The following is a 16,693-nucleotide window of genomic DNA, read 5'->3' on the forward strand; positions in this document are numbered from 1 at the left end:
GAACCCCATCCAGGTCATGCACGTAATAAAAATTTACGTAAAGAAACGTACAAAAGGTTTTGGACTATGATGTACCATCGGAATGTTTGGAACCATCCTAATTACATTCAGAAAAAAATGAGCGCACTTCAGAGAGACCCTAGATATAGAAACTTTGTATATCATCGTAGAGACATCATGCCAAATTGTGTTTTAAAATGTGTCAGAGGTTGGTTTCCAAATCCAGAAAATGTGCCCTACATGGGCCACCTTTGGGAGTGAAGAATAATCAAGTTCAAAGTGATTATTTATATGCCTGCATTAATGTTTTTAAATGTGCTCAAAGGAAGTGTAAATTAATTGTTTTAATTTTGAATGCTTAAAGCATTCTCACATCAAAATATTAAAAGTTGTGTTACAAAATCAAATTAAGTTCACAATTTTACTTCATTGAGGTCAACTTTATTATCAATCACCCCTATGTTGGTTTCAGCTGCACATGGTTTGTGGGGAGTCCCTCCCGCCAAATGTCAATAAATCAGACACCAAGTCTGGGAACTTGTGAAAGAGGTTCCATAGAGGTTTATGTTATTTACCTCATTTATTTACTCTGAAGTTTTTAAACTTTTGCATAGAAATATTTTCTTTATCCATTTTTTTTATTAGTTTGTTTAATAATACACGATATAACTATTTTATGATTGTTGTACATGCAGTAGTTGCATGTTTATATAACGAGTTTCCTTTTGAATTGCCTCGGTCCCGATAAAGTTCCCTCCAAAATGAAATTATGGCGGAAAAACATCGAAAGGAGTAATTAACATGGAGGATATTTTAAGCAATTACAAAGTTATCAACATTTTGATTGGAATATAGAAGAATTGCTGATTAACCAACAAAAGTGATGACTCGCAAGAAAAGTTTGAAGAAATATTTCAGGTCGCGGCTCTGGAATGTTGAGGAATATGTTACGTCTCCATTATTTACACAGACCCGGCCAGCATTACAAATCTGGACGATGCTGTGCCACAGATGGGTTTTTATGATACTAATATAAATTTTACCCAAGTTAAAGACTGAGTGCCTATATCATTTGCAGTGATGGGATGGTCCACTATTTATACGAAGATTATGACCTGCTAATCCAAAATAATGTGCCGTGCATAGATCATCTATTACTGGAAGTAATCCCAGTGTTTTTGAAAACGCTTTTATTCTAAATTATGTGATTTATACGCAGTCAATTGTTTGTCTGTGAATGTTAACAAAGGCCGGCTTTTATATAGTTCAGAGAGAAACTTGATACTATCAGTATGGGAGTAAATCCGCGGGGATAACTATCATTGGAGCATGTGTATGTTCCTCGTGTTCTCTTTATTTATGATCAGCAGAGTGATATCATAGCAATAAACCAATAAAACGGATTATCTTGTGTTACATGTATTTAGTTTTAAGGTAAGACATGCTGTCAGCCATTTTTATGCGTCTATAGCAATGAGCATTTCCGGTAGAAATGTAAACATAATGCCGGTTCTCGAATCTGTCAATCATTCTCAGGAAATTTGAATTTCTTGATCACTTCATAATTTTAAATGAAAATTTCAGAAGAAATATAATATCAATAATTGATTTTTTTCTACCAAAAGATGCCTTTCAGTGGACTTTAGCTCTGTAGCAAAATTTATTTATTGCTTTTTGTTGATTAAAGTTTAAATTCAAGAATGTCTTCTCTGAAGTGAAAGGTGGCAAGAAAATTGAAATTTCCTCCATTTTCGTGATTGGCTGCTATTTATACCCAAGGTCCGGTCTATAAGTGTTAATGCAGAAGTAAGGGTATCGTGAATGGCAAGCGTATTTTACTCATTATACATGTATGTATTTCAAATTAACAACTGTTAAGCATATTAAAAATCAAGTTGGATATTTAATTAGGCAAACAATAACGACCACCTAGTTCTCCGCGGACATGCGCAATGAGGTCGGTTTGCTCTTCCTTCATCAATATTCATGAAAAGGTATATTTTCCTGACAGGAAAATAAACAACTAAAAATCTATATCTTTGTAACGAGATGGAATTCACCCTTGTAATTTACAGATTAAGGATAACTTTTATAGTAGACAAACACATGCGTTTTCACTGTCATTCAAAATTGACGCAAATTATAGCGTGTATAGCTTTAACATATCAAAAAAATTACAACTACTTTCACTACAAGTCATTTATAGTCAGTTGTGCTTAGAAAGGAAAAAATATAAATATTTTCATTCTCCTGTTTGTTTCATTTGCTTAATATGGAAAATACGTTTTATTTCGTTGATATGAAATGTCAATTCGTGATTGAATTACCTCGATAAAACTGAATGGATATAAACAGAACGGAAAGTTTAGTATTGATTTCCACTTAAAACCTTTCTCATTCTGTTGAATTAGTTATCCTCTGGTTTTGTCAAAACTGTGGTGTTTTAGATACGCAAATCTAAGAATAATGAATTGGTTTAGAATTATACCATTAGTCTATGCAATAGAATACTGACTATGAAAGCGCACGGTCATCTTTCCTGCAAAATCGAGTCAATCGACCGATTGCATATGATGGTAGTGCCAGAGTGTTGCATAACAGTAAAAAAGGAAGAAACATTGTAGATGTAATTTGTTAGTGTGTTGACAATAAAGAATGAATGTTATTCAATTGATTAAAAAACCCACCGAAAACAGCAATGATAGAGTAAAATTTTCATTCACGCATACAAAATGAAAAGTTTTAAACGTCAAGTGTTTGTGATTCTCCACTCTCCTTGCTGTTTCATGTTTCAGCTGTGTGCTAAGATAATAAAAAAACATGTGCGACTTAGGTACGTATTATTAAGGAGGGGGAGCAGGGGTTCTGCCCCACCCAACCCCCACCCCGTTCAATTTTTTCGAAAGAGAATATTCTGTAAATTTACATTTAGAAAACTGAATTGAAGAAATCGATGCCACGTGCCTTCGACCAAATTAAAATTGCCACATCCGCAGAAAATCAAATGTAAACCTTTCTTTTTTTCATTGAAATGTACTGTGGTGTTTTGGATACACAAAGCAATGAATAAATAATTGTTTTAATTGTGTTATCTTAGTTTATTTTCACTCAAAATTATATAATGGTACATGAGGAACATCAAGAAAATTTAACATATTCAGTATGTAACATATTGTTTACATATATACAGTAAAGTTGTGAAGGAAAAAATAGTAAATGATGTGAGCAAACAATTTCATTACATTTTTAAATAAACAAACACAATTTTCTTTGTAGCATAGTTTTTAGAAGACATGACTTCATAAAACGTTTTAGTTTTAGGAGAAGAACAGTAATCTGTAGCTAAAAACTGACTTCGTTATTTACTTGATGCCTTACATTCTAAAATAACATGAAATTCATCGCCAATTTTGTTACAATTATACAGTTATACAACAGGATTTTAAAAGGTTATTTTTCCTGAAAAATCAAGTTAATCGACGACTAGTGATTGCATCCGACGACAGAACCGAAGTCTGGTACAACTGTACAGCAACAATGAAATCTTGACCAAGGGTAAAGAATACTATCAATAGTAGATGTTTCCTGACCCGATCCAACGGATGACATGATACATGCATCAATAATCAGGTCCCCCCCCCCCCCCCCCGAAAGAAACCAAACAAACAATCAAACACCCCCCCCCCCCCCCCCCCGAAAAAAACCCAAAACAAACACATAACAATAGAAAACAGAACCAATAAAACCAATCAAACATCTTCTTAAAACATTGACTTTATTATTGCATTAGTATTTCCTTTTCACAGATACATCCGTGCAATGCTGTCTCTGCTATGTCATCCCATTTGCCTAAATACGTATATCTGAGGCCAATTGAAGTGTGAGTACTAATTTTAGCTGGTTCTCCAGGGTACCAGTAAAATTCCGCAATACGCTGCCCATTTGAGAATTTCCACACACCTCCAGTGTAGATTCCATCAACACGATATTTCGTAATCAGATCTTTAAAATACATATTTTACTAGGAATAAATACGAGGGTCATTAATTCTTACAAGAAGAAAGAATGTAAATTATAACCATATGTATATATAAATATGATTACTTACCTCAATATTTGCAACCTGTATTACTCATGGAATAGGATTTAAAGCGTAGTTAAAATAATTTAAGTTTAAAGGTAGTTAAAATAATTGTTTTACCTGTACTGTTCAGATTCAACTCTTCAACAAATCTCTGTTTCCTGTAATTATTTATCCGTAAGAGGTGTCCATTAAACTGCTCGCAGAAAGTAATGGCGTTTTGTTTTGTTCTCGGTGTGGTGTCTATCATGTAACACGTTGGAATAAGATAATTAAACCGAAACCCCAAGTTGTTTGCCTCGCAAACCAATTCTGCTTGCTCTGAAAAACAATACAGGCCAATTTCAGAGAGAGAGAGAGAGAGAGAGAGAGAGAGAGAGAGAGAGAGAGAGAGAGAGCATGTGTGTACCACACCAAAATAATTAATATTTAAATCATGCAATTGAAAACAATCGGATTAATTGGATGAATTTTAAAATAATTACACTTGATAATCAAAATGTCTTACTTAGCGCATCTGAATACTGCACTCTCGTTTGAACGACGAAATATTTCTGATTTTTTGTAACGTTTACCACATCATCAGTATTTTCAAAAATAAAACAAATATATGCGTTTTCGTCGTATGAAAATGCTGAACACGCCGGAGTCGCTCCGCAGAGGTCCCAACATTCGGAAAGTTTCGATACCGAGCTCGACGTTATTGGTGTAGATCCAGTGGCCAAGGATGTCCTCGTATTACGTTGATAGGCCCAATGTTGATAGCGCAAGGAATTTCCTGTAGGGAACGTTTGTGAAGAAACTGATCATTGTCAGAAAAATAGACAGAAGTAATAGTACAATGTATTTCATTTTGGGAAAATAAAAAAAAAGCTTTCTGCGTTTGTTTAAGACCAAGAATGTACTTTTTTTTTTATCGCGTGTAATAACTAAATAATATCAATACATACCCCATTTATTAGGAGGAAATACGTTCATAAAAAAGATCAGCAACAGAGTTTTCCAAATCATTCTTACATCCGTATCCCTCCAAATCATTTCAGGAATGATTAAAAATAAAATAGCTGTATCGATTTTTTTCTACTAAGCCTCGATTGGGAAAACTTCTCAAAACAGCTCCGTTATCTAAAGTAAACAAATCAACACGGTTTATCATAATGCTTAAAATCATATTTGCCTCAGAACATCATATTACTATCGTACTATTGAAATGCATATTGAATTATCTGATAAAATTTATTTATCTTTTCAAAATTGGATATTTTTTATTGAATAAATTGATTGGAGATGTCTGAAGTTAACAAATCAACAAGGGGTTTCATATTGCTTTTAAATAAAACCTATTTGCCTGAGAACATCATATTTCTATCGTACGACTGTAACGCATATTGATTTATCTACTATTATTTAATTACGATTTCAAAATTGAATTTTTTTCATTGAATAAATTGATTAAGATTTATCTTAATCTATATTTTAACCAATGCATCACTGTAAATAAATGTCTGTTGTAAGAAAATGCCAATTGCAATGGACTAACAATTGCGAAAAATTAATTTACTTGAATTATTAATTACAATAAATCTTATTTTCATTGAGAAATATGTTTTCTGCACTCTTCATGGCTTGCACAATATTTTTTTTAACCGAAAGTAAATAATAAGAAGTCAGGACAGAATATCGTCGAACATCGTTTTGTTATCATGTCTAATTTTACCATCATAAATAATTCTATTTGTAGTGCAAACAATAAAATGCTTCTACATGTTTGCACAGGCCGTAATGGTACCAGGACTTGCAGAAAAAATTATCTATTCTTTTTTATGGTCTTTTGTCCAATGATAAGCTTCAAAAGTTTAGATTAATAATCGAAGAACATTAATTTTATTTGAATACACAAAGAACAATGAAAGGTTAACGTTTTTAACAACTTTAAGCACTTGCCGTTAAAAAAACTGGTAAAACTGGCTAATACACAGGTAAGTAGTTATAAATAACACTGGTTGGAAATGCGAAAAAATTACTGAACATCATCACGGCTTATTAAAAGATTTTTAGTTATAAGAAACAGTGTTTTCACTATTATAATAGCTCATGCAATTTGGTAAGAAATTTTATGTTAAAGAAACAACTAGATATCGCAGTTCATTAAGCCGCTAGGTATAACCGGATTAACACCGCTATTGAAAACGTTGGGTCTTGTACAAGCATCTTACATGAAGCGCTTTTTGAGTAATCCAATGCAGGGAAAGTCAGCGTAAAGATAAACGGGGTAAACATGGGTAGGAAGGTCTGAGTGATGATAGAGAGCTTTAAAACCACCCGCTGATTGGTTGCTTAGTGTCTGAGCGCCGGCAGAGTGTACGTCAAAAATCTTTTTCATACGATGTTTTAAGTAAAACAAAAGATACCCATACATGATTAAATTCGATAGGATAAAAAACAAAATCAAGGATTTCCCTAAGTTGTTTATTATATTCTTTTTTTGTCTGTACATAAAACTGCACTGGATTCCCATGGGTCCACTGAAGTAAAACATTGAGTATGCTATGGGGAAACTAGCATCACAAGGCATTTGGCAATGCATGTATAAGTATTGTATCTCATTGCAAACCAAAATAAAACAACGGAGTGATTGTTAACAGAGAAGCATGAAAGGTACCAGTATTTCTTCAATTCGCAGTTGGTCCTCAAGATATGTTAGAAACGTTAATGGCTTGCTTGATTAACATGTCCACATGTCATTAAATCAGTCATAGCCAAATCAATGAACTGGAGAAGCCGGATTTGAAAATTAAGTCGGGTAAAACGGTAGAGAATGGCAATAGCGATGACATTTTCAATGACATACAGTAAATAAGAACAGCTTCAGCATAGCACAACATTTTTACCCCTATATACCGGTATATATACAGTCATACATTTTTTAGGTTTTTTGTCCCAGATAAGACTACACATCGATTTTGTATTGTATTGCCCAATATACCGGTAGTTCATGAATGACTAATTTAATCGTACGGCATTTAGTCGTACAGTTGCTGAAAATTATATAAATATAAGTTATGTAAGTTATAAGGAATCATTCTTTGAATATTATGAAGTGATCTATATTGGTCAAAACTCGAGAGTTATCAAATCTATCATAAAGCCCAAAGCTTTATTGGATTTTATCTCTCCCGACCGTATTTGATCACTTCATAGTACTAAACGAAGGTGTCTTATTCCCGAAGTTAGGATATTAGAATACCAGTGTGTTTGCATTACCTGTCAGCACAGTTATACGAAGTCCAAATATTCCTCACATCTTCTGTCGCTAAGCTAGTACACTGAGGTCAGATTTATTACCTGTAGTACTAATTAATATTTAACACGGTTTGATTTAATGTCATCTAATGAGAATGAATGTGAAACTGCCTTCTCCGATAGATCGATTCAGCTATGGTAATTAAGCATCGTTTCTTGATTAGAGTGACCTGCGTGATTGCTGTGTTGATTGTATGTTTAGGAAACAATTTTTCGTCAGTGTGGTATACTTTTTTTCCATACAGTGTGTAATTTGAACAAAGCAACACATTTTGTGTCAATTAATATTATTGAAAGTAAAAAAAATTAGTACATTTTATTGTTCAATACTGACAGCAGTACATTGAAACCACGTGTCATCGTAATAGTAGTACTGTGGCAGTATCACAGTACTTAGAAATTAAGAAATCACATTGGATCAAAATCACATAGAGTCAATCATTTATACCTGACATCTAAAGAGACACTAGTGTTTGTTTCATTATAATAATTAACTTGCTCAGGGTTTTAAGAATTTTTTTTTTAAAGTGGTCAAAATTCATGACTTCTTTGCATAAAGGTGTCGATTGTATATTTAGAAAATGATTTACCTCTCAAAACGAAAGTATTTTTCTTAGAGTATAATCTTCAATGTTGGTTCAAGTGAAAAATAGCATGTCGAATCCTTATAACCAGGTTTGGTTGTGGCCAAAAATGAGGCCTGTTTAATCCTTCCCCATTTATTTAATTATACAAGAACACATTACATATTTTGATTTTATACAGTACTATTTTGATTCCTCAGTGTTCTTACGACAACGGATCAATTTGAGCTCTAAATACCATACTCATATTCATAGTACAATCATTCGGTTTTGATATAAATGTAATCAATATTTGGAAAAAATTCATACAACAGTGCCTGCTGGCTTTATACTAAACAATACGTCATACGACTTATAAAATGAGTGGGAGAAACTTATTTTATAAATAATATCACAGGTTTTTATTTCAAAGAAAGTATGCAGCATTATCCCCTATTTATTTCACGTCAATATTTAAATCCGCTCACGCATTTAACCTAGCAATTCTAGTTATTCCCCTTGAATTAGTCCTTAAGGCCCCTATTCATATAGAGATTTTCTGAATGAGGTTAGTAAAAATGTTGATTCTTCATCTCATTAAATAATATAGCTAAAATTAACACATTCAACCGTTAAGAAAAAATATCCGACCTGTTTTTTTTCTTAGAAACATCATTTATATAGGCATTATGGAAAATTTATTATGTAATATGCTACGATTCATTAAAATTGTTTGGTCCATTCGTCTGTGGTTATTGCACTAAATAAATTTCGATACATTCGTTAGCATGCACATAACTCTACTATTCTTTTTTATTTGATGTTAATATATACAATCACTGTCACTAATTTAGACGTAATTTATTTACATAAAATGTGAGAAAATGAAACTTATCTATGAACTGTGCAAATGGAGTCCAAAACAAGCAATATACATGTAAATTTAAATATTTCAAGTAGACATCAAATAAAAAAATCACTATAGAGAAGTTTGTCACCAAAAGTCAAAAGCATATTGCTTTTGTTAATCATAATTCGAATTATTAATGAAATTTTGAAGAAACAACATTGTACGGTTTCCTAATTGAATTGCATTACTTGTTACTGTAATTGTGCAGATATCATCGCAATCAACTTTCTGCTTAAATACAAAATACAAAACAACAAACAAACAAAACAAAACATACAAAAACAAACAAACAAAAACGAAAAAACAAAACAAAACAAAACACCAACACAGTCTCGAATAACCGGACATTCCTTAACTTTTCATTATCATTTGATGAACTATTGTTAATGAATTCATTTAAATTCGTTCCGATTTCCTGCGAAAAAACCCCCAATGGCTTAGACTCATGACCTTCTGTAAACCATCTGGAAAATCCCACGCAATATCCTGTTTCATATAAGATAAGATTAGACCATATAATTTTCTCAATAGAAACCAAATTTACCAGATACTAAGATAGAATACAGAAAATATATAAAATACAATTGAAATATTTACAAAACAAAAAGATATCAACTTTAAAGATTAAAATGAATATAAATATTCAATTCCAATAAAAAAAATAATTCAATACAAATGAAAGTAGGAAAAATTACAAATAAAATTATTCAATACAAATGTTATTTGACAATACAAATGAAAATGAAACAAAATGAAACGAAAAATTGCCATACAAATGAAAAATTAGGCAAACAAATGAGGTTCTTTATAATACAAATTAAACAATACAAAGTATTGAACAATCATATGATTTAAAAATTTGTTTATAAAAGTTTTTGTACTGTGTTTCTTATTATTAAGGTTTATGTTCGAACGGAAGACGTTATAATTTCATACTGTTTATTTTTATTAGTGTCTTCCGTTTCCAACGGAAGACCCTCTTGTTATTCTACGGGTTCTTTTCATTTCATTTTTTTTCCTTTTCCTTCTGACTCCTTTTAGACTTTACCACTAAAAAAAATCGATTTTTATGATCATATGAAATATTTGTCCCTCAAAGCTTTTATATATATATATATATATATATATATATATATATATATATATATATATATATATATATATATATATATATATATATATATATATATATATATATATATATATAAATATATATATATATATATATATATATATATATATATATATATATATATATATATATATATATTGTAAATTAGTCAAATTACTTGGATTTTTGACAAAATACTGCAATCCGTCACTTCTGGTCGAAACTAGAAATGATTTTTAATTTTCAAAAAATTTTGAGCAACTTTGAAATTTAATATGTTTTAAAATTGGACGATGCTTTGCGACGATATCGGGGTTTAAAATCGTTCAAAGTTTAATTAACTCGTATCTAAAAGAATTCAAAATTTGTTTAGTTGTACTTTATTTTTTCGGAACGGTTTTGCATCAAGAGAGAATGTAGTTGTTTTACGCCAATGGCGCCATTCTTTGTAGCTCGCTAAGGCCGGAACACTGGGTACAAATTTTTAATCTAAGATTTCTGAGATTTGGTCTGTATCTTTTTATTAATCGATATTTTGTGAAGACATATGTAACACAAGTGGCAAAGAAAAAAATCTTTCCTATGAAGTGATAAAAGGAGCTAGTTATTTTTCAACATTTGAAACATTCAGAAACTTTATTTTTCTCTCTCCATTTAAAAACATTTTCATATATTTCACATATACCATCACCTTTTTGAATTACATTATAACTTTTCTAGGGCGAAATATGTAAATATAAACCTACATAATATTCATCATTAAATGTACAAATCAATGAGATACTTTAAATGTATATCTATGCAATCTAACTACATGTATATACTTATGTTCATGCGCTTTGCTTATACTCTGATATGTGAATATGTAAAAGTTCAATAAAAAAAGTGGCTGGCCCCTTTGATTATGGGCAAAGAGACCCGTAAAAGATTTTAAAAAGAACTAAAAAACGATCAAAAATTTGTAATGCATTTTAAAAGCAGCCTTGTTGCTTGTAGCAATAACTGTATGAAAAACTCATTGCCTCATCCATTTATTACATACTAAGGGATTTTTAAGGGTCCGTAAACTTTGACGCAATATCGGAGAGAAGATTTTATTTTGTGAAGCATTGTAGAAGAGAACATGTTTGAATTGATAATTTAATCGATTGGGGTGATCAAAACACCAATATATGTATCATTAGGGATCTACAAGACTGGTCACTTCAATACTCCGTATTTTGTATCTAAAAAAAGACAACAATTTCAGATAGGTGAAGGAACAACATGCAAGTATTAAAGAGACATTTCGTATGATATCAAGAAAAAGGGACTGACCCCTTAAAGAAGGGATGAATAGAATTGTAAAGTATATTACAAATAATTTAAGAACAATCAAGATTCAGTTATACATTATTAACTAAGTTGTATATTGTAACAAAAGGTACGTTTGCATCAATGATTCTTATCGATTCCTTCAATCGAAACACAGATGTCTGTCCAAATTAAGGATCTAGAGGGCTGGCCCCTATACTATTCAATCTCTTATATCTCAAAAAATAAAAACAATTTTATATAGGTGTAAGATTAAAAAAGATAAGTATTCAATCTAACTTGCAGAATTTCTGAATAAAAAGGGTCTTGGCCCTAAAATAAGAGGCAAGGAGAGAAAAAACTCTAAAACGCGTACAATCGATAATGATTTTGTAATGCATACAAGAAACAAAGAAGTTTATTGTGACACTAACAATTTGAAAAAAAATCAAAGCCCAATTATTACGTAAATTGGGATATTTCGGGCACTAAAATCGTACGTAATGTGACACATATGTAAAAAATGAAAATCACTTTGTTAAGCATTGTAAAAGATATTGGTGATCTTATACATTATCAGAAAGTTCGGAAGAAGGGGGTCGGTATTTTAACAGTATTGCATCTTATCATTTCAAGGAATTAAACGGAATACCTACTCGTTACTCGCAATAAGATCGCATCTAGCTTTTTTCTTGTTTATTTTTCTGCAGATAGCAACATAAATTAAGAGGATCTGATGGATAAACAAATATTCATAAAATTGATAACGAAGCACAAAAAAGAAGAAACGAGCAAGAAATTTATTTGCTTTTTACAATATGATACATGGAAACTTAATGTAGCATACATTAGATCTAGGTAAAATAGTCCTTTTAATAAAGCTCATACCAATAAAATATATTCAAACAAAATCAAGACTCAAGCTTTGTTTACAAAAAAATTAATTGCCAATCTCATTATCTTGCTTGTAATTCAATATTTGACTTTCAAATTTTGACGAGGTAACAAACTACAGATAAAAACCACTTTGACACTAAAGATTGATAAAATATTTTTATAAATTTGAGCTAAAATCAAGTTCCTTTAAGTAATATTGAATAATACATGTACTGGAAAACGTTGGATATGAAAAAGAAATACTGATGTGCACAAGATAAGGCCTAAAATTATCGTCATATAAACGTGTTTTACATAAATATTCATTTCGAAAAAAACTGAAAAAAAAAAAATCAAAATGCAGATTATTACTTATCGTGAACAAGGTCCGTACTCTAGCGGCAGTTTTAAAACATGAATGTATATGAAAATCAAAGTACTGAGAGTACTGAAAGACGGGGTCTTGAAAGTTTGAATTTGAAATTGTCCTGGATTTCCTCGATTATGCTTCCAAAATTTATGAGTTTGAATTAGTTGTTACATCTATGTTAATTCGGCTTTTTTGCAATTTTCTGATACTTTGTCTAAATTTTACTCAATCCCGGCCTTCATAATTGTAGAAAATTGACACAACGGTATATTATGTAAATTAAGACCCCAAGGAAAAATTTTAAAAATTACTACTAACCGGGAAAATCAAACAACTATATCAAAGTAGATAATTTTAATCATTAGATTTATTCAATTTTGTGATCCAAGGGAAAATCAACAAGTCGGACGGTATCCGTAATAAAAGTTTTATGAAAACCCCGAAAACTCTGAAACTACTGAATTAACAAACAAAGTGAACATTTGTATACCGATAACAAGCACAGGCACCTGACGTTAGAAATATTTTTTTTTACAATAAGATTCCAAGAACTTTGACAATAAAAAGATTTGTCACGGTCGCCATTTTGATTTTTAAGACCGACTTATCTGACACGATTTTCTTCATTTGAGATTCATGCAAAATTAATAGGTAAAAATAAATCCGTTCGCCACTTACTTTTTTTGTGTAAACTCGTGCATCACCTATACGAATTACGATACAACCGTTCCTTTCATTAAAAATCATACTCCGAATACAGAGACATAAATAACAGAGATTGTCAACTCCGCCATTAGCGTGTAAATGTTACGGGACCAACCTTACTTTGAGAACTACAAGTGCAACAGAAATCTTTTATAAGTCATTAAATTTGAACCTGATAGTGAACATGAACCTGTAAATATTTTAAGCATGTTTTATTTATGAAGTATTTACAAAAACTCTTTATTTAGTTTTTATATTACTTTTCTAAAACTTGTTGACTTTTCGCGTGTAAAACATCTGTGTATAACCCGTCCCGATTTTAACTTCGGCTTGCGCATGAAGTTTGGTAGTATTAAGGTGAAAGATTGTCAAAATAAAATTCACAACTTTTCAAAAATGGAACATTGCGTTTGGGAACTTTAATTTCGATTCCACCATCAAACTCTTCTATTGATTAATGAGCTCGTACACCAACTGAATCGTCAACGGCACTGTGCTTTCAGTTACGTAACTCATCCCACATTTGAACCCGAAGAGGAATATTTTGATCGATAAAATTATTTGTTTATTTTCTAAATAGAATTTTGTTTATACACAGAGGACTTAAAAAGATTTAATGCGTGTTTTTATAATACATATTTACTGAAATGCATGAAAACTTTCTGCACTATTTTCTTACGCGTAGACTCAATTCATGTGTTCTACGCGTGCCTTCCGGTTTGAGACTTCGGCTGATAGTAAACCATTAGACGGGGTCACGTGACCCCGTCTAAAAATCATGTCTTCTGGGTTGATTTCATGTTATATGAGGCGATGCGTTGGTTATAGCGCTCATTCAGATTGGTAAGAAAATTTGTGTTAAAGAAACATAACATCCTTTGTAAGAGGTATCTTGGTTCCTTAAACCGCCATACGTAAAGAATCGGATTGACTGCACTATTCAGAACCATTAAACTGGCAGTCAGGTTGTGAACAAGTATTCCAGAGCTTTTGGAGTAGTCCAAAATAGGAAAAGTCAGCGTAATGATGAACGGGGTAAACATGGCCAGGAAGGTCCCGGTGATGACAGAGAGCTTTAAAACCACCTGTGATTGGTTGTTTGGTGTCTGGCCGCCTGCAGAGTTTTTGTCAAAAATCTTTTTCATATGTTGTTTAAAGTAAAACAGAAGATACCCATACATGATCAAATTCGATAGGATAAATAACAAAATCAAGGATTTTCCTAAGTTGTTTACGATATTCTTTTCTAGCTTGTACATAAAACTGCACTGTATTCCCAAGGGTCCACCGAAGTTGAAGAACATCAAGTAAGTTACGAGGAAACTCGCACACCACATGGAAATGCACAATCTCACAACGAAGCGTTTAGTGATGTAAGTATAGTACCTCATAGCAAACCAAAACACAAAACAACGGTCCAAATTGAACATAGTGATTGTTAATAGAGAAGTATTAACGAAAAGAAACGAGAAGTATTTCTTGAATTCACAATTATCCTCGCCAAATCTTAGAAGATTTAGTGGCATGCTTAACATGACCCCCGTCATTAAATCAGTCACGGCCAAATTAATGGACAGTAGTCGGATCTGAAAATTAAGTCGGGTACAACGGTATAGAATGACAATAGCGATGATATTTTCGACGACTAACAAACACCCAATCGGAATAATCACAGCGTCAGTAATCAAAGGTTGTGGAATATTTGTAGCGTTTGTGGTAAAGTTGTGTGTTGAAGACATCTTTTTTCCTAAAGGAAGCTAGTCCTACACGTAATTATATCTTATATATACTGAATCAGGGACAATAATTATATTAAAATGGATACCATTTCAATGCACTGTCATGACAACGAACAAGATGAAAACACTTCAATAAGATGTATTTACCAGTATTAATTCAAACATGAAGGCAAACTGTTAGATGGGCGATCTTTTCTGTTTATGATAAAGCTTAATATAAAAACACCCCTATCTATTACTGTATGATAGTGATATTTATCAATAACATTTCATGCATAAATATTAGTACATTTTGCTATACCGTCACTCATTTGGTACAAAAATCTGTATTGGATATATATATATATATATATATATATATATATATATATATATATATATATATATATATATATTTCATAAAAGCGTTTGGTAGTTGTCATATATCATATTTAATTGACGGTTTTGCTCTTTGACTACAGAATATTTAACGATCGAGGGATGCTTGCTGTTAATTGCTATCAGATCAAGGAATTCAGATTGCGTGGATTTCAATTACAAGTATAAATATACGAATAAAGCTGATTTGCAAGAACGGCAATAATATAAGACTAGTCTTTTCTGTTTATTATCAAAAAGGTACAATAGTATATATAGCACATGATAATATAGAGATATTCAACAATAATAATTCATTCGCTATAAACGGTAGCGGTAATCATTAGTATATTTAGGTACTTCGTCACTCCTTTGGTATGTATTGGATATATGCCAAACATTTAACTTAAATCATTATGAGCGTTTTGTCACCAGATATCATATTTTATTGACTTTCAGTTGCTACTTGGAAAGAGCATGCATAACAACCAATAGAGTTACAGTTGATTGCTTTTCAATCAAGGAATTCGATTGCATGGATTTCTATTATATGTATGAATATATGAATAAAATAATTTGCAAGAAGAACTGCCATAATGTCAGACTAGAAAAAAAGTATGGGACTTTATGATCACTTTAAGGATTACGTTTACTCAGCGTTTTAGATGACACAAACGGGTCGCAGTAGAATTTAATGTTGTAAAGTTGCAGTCTATTAAATATTGTACAAGTAAAGATATTTAGATGTTGTTGTTCAAAAATTACATTTAGCTGAATAATTATATTCATATTTGTTCAATCTGAAAACTAATAGTCGTTGTTTGCAACATGCCGTAAATTTCGCGGTGAATATAAACAGTCGCCCGTTAAATAAAACATATAGTTCTGTACACAAAGTAATCTATAAGAGGCATCCGATTTAGTTGCTGAAGCATTCCTGATGTACATGTAAGAAAATGTTTGTTTAAATTCGCCCTAGCGGCTCGCTTTTGACGAAGACATAGTTTATCAAGATCGTTTTTTCTCTTCATGTTTCTCCAGAGAGTACTTCAGTAACTAAAATTAAAAAAGAATTATGTTAAATATTTTCAACACTAATTCAGATGACATATATGCATCTACACTTATTTTATCGAAGTTTTGTTTGGATAAAATATCGACATGTTCTAACCAAGTGTGAATTATGTAAATGTAATGTGTAGATAAACTTCTACAATTTATTAGCTTTTTATCCGTACCAATAAACATTCTGGGTATTTTTAAGGATAAATTATTAGCTTAGTTTTGTTCATCAATTCTAAAGAATGAAGTCATATCTCAATGAATCTGAATTAAATCAGATCCTTTGATAGCGATCTACGTGAGGGAATCAAAGGACCTGATTT

At 31.5% G+C, this 16,693-nt stretch overlaps 2 long non-coding RNA genes across 2 annotated transcripts; one reads left to right on the forward strand and one right to left on the reverse strand.

Moving 5' to 3' along the window:
• Window positions 1-3,709: 3,709 nt before the first annotated feature.
• On the reverse strand, window positions 3,710-7,393 carry LOC128155760 (uncharacterized). Its single transcript, XR_008239638.1, has 5 exons — window positions 7,346-7,393; window positions 5,032-5,206; window positions 4,590-4,859; window positions 4,202-4,402; window positions 3,710-4,002 (listed from the first exon to the last, which is right to left on the reverse strand). It is a non-coding gene; the product is annotated as an uncharacterized LOC128155760 (long non-coding RNA).
• Window positions 7,276-15,539, forward strand: LOC128155759 (uncharacterized). The gene is made up of 3 exons (XR_008239637.1): window positions 7,276-7,412; window positions 14,463-14,585; window positions 15,413-15,539. It is a non-coding gene; the product is annotated as an uncharacterized LOC128155759 (long non-coding RNA).
• The last annotated feature ends 1,154 nt before the right edge of the window (window positions 15,540-16,693 follow it).

The sequence above is a fragment of the Crassostrea angulata genome, chromosome 7, assembly GCF_025612915.1.
Source record: "Crassostrea angulata isolate pt1a10 chromosome 7, ASM2561291v2, whole genome shotgun sequence".
Taxonomy (NCBI): Eukaryota; Metazoa; Mollusca; class Bivalvia; order Ostreida; family Ostreidae; genus Magallana; species Magallana angulata.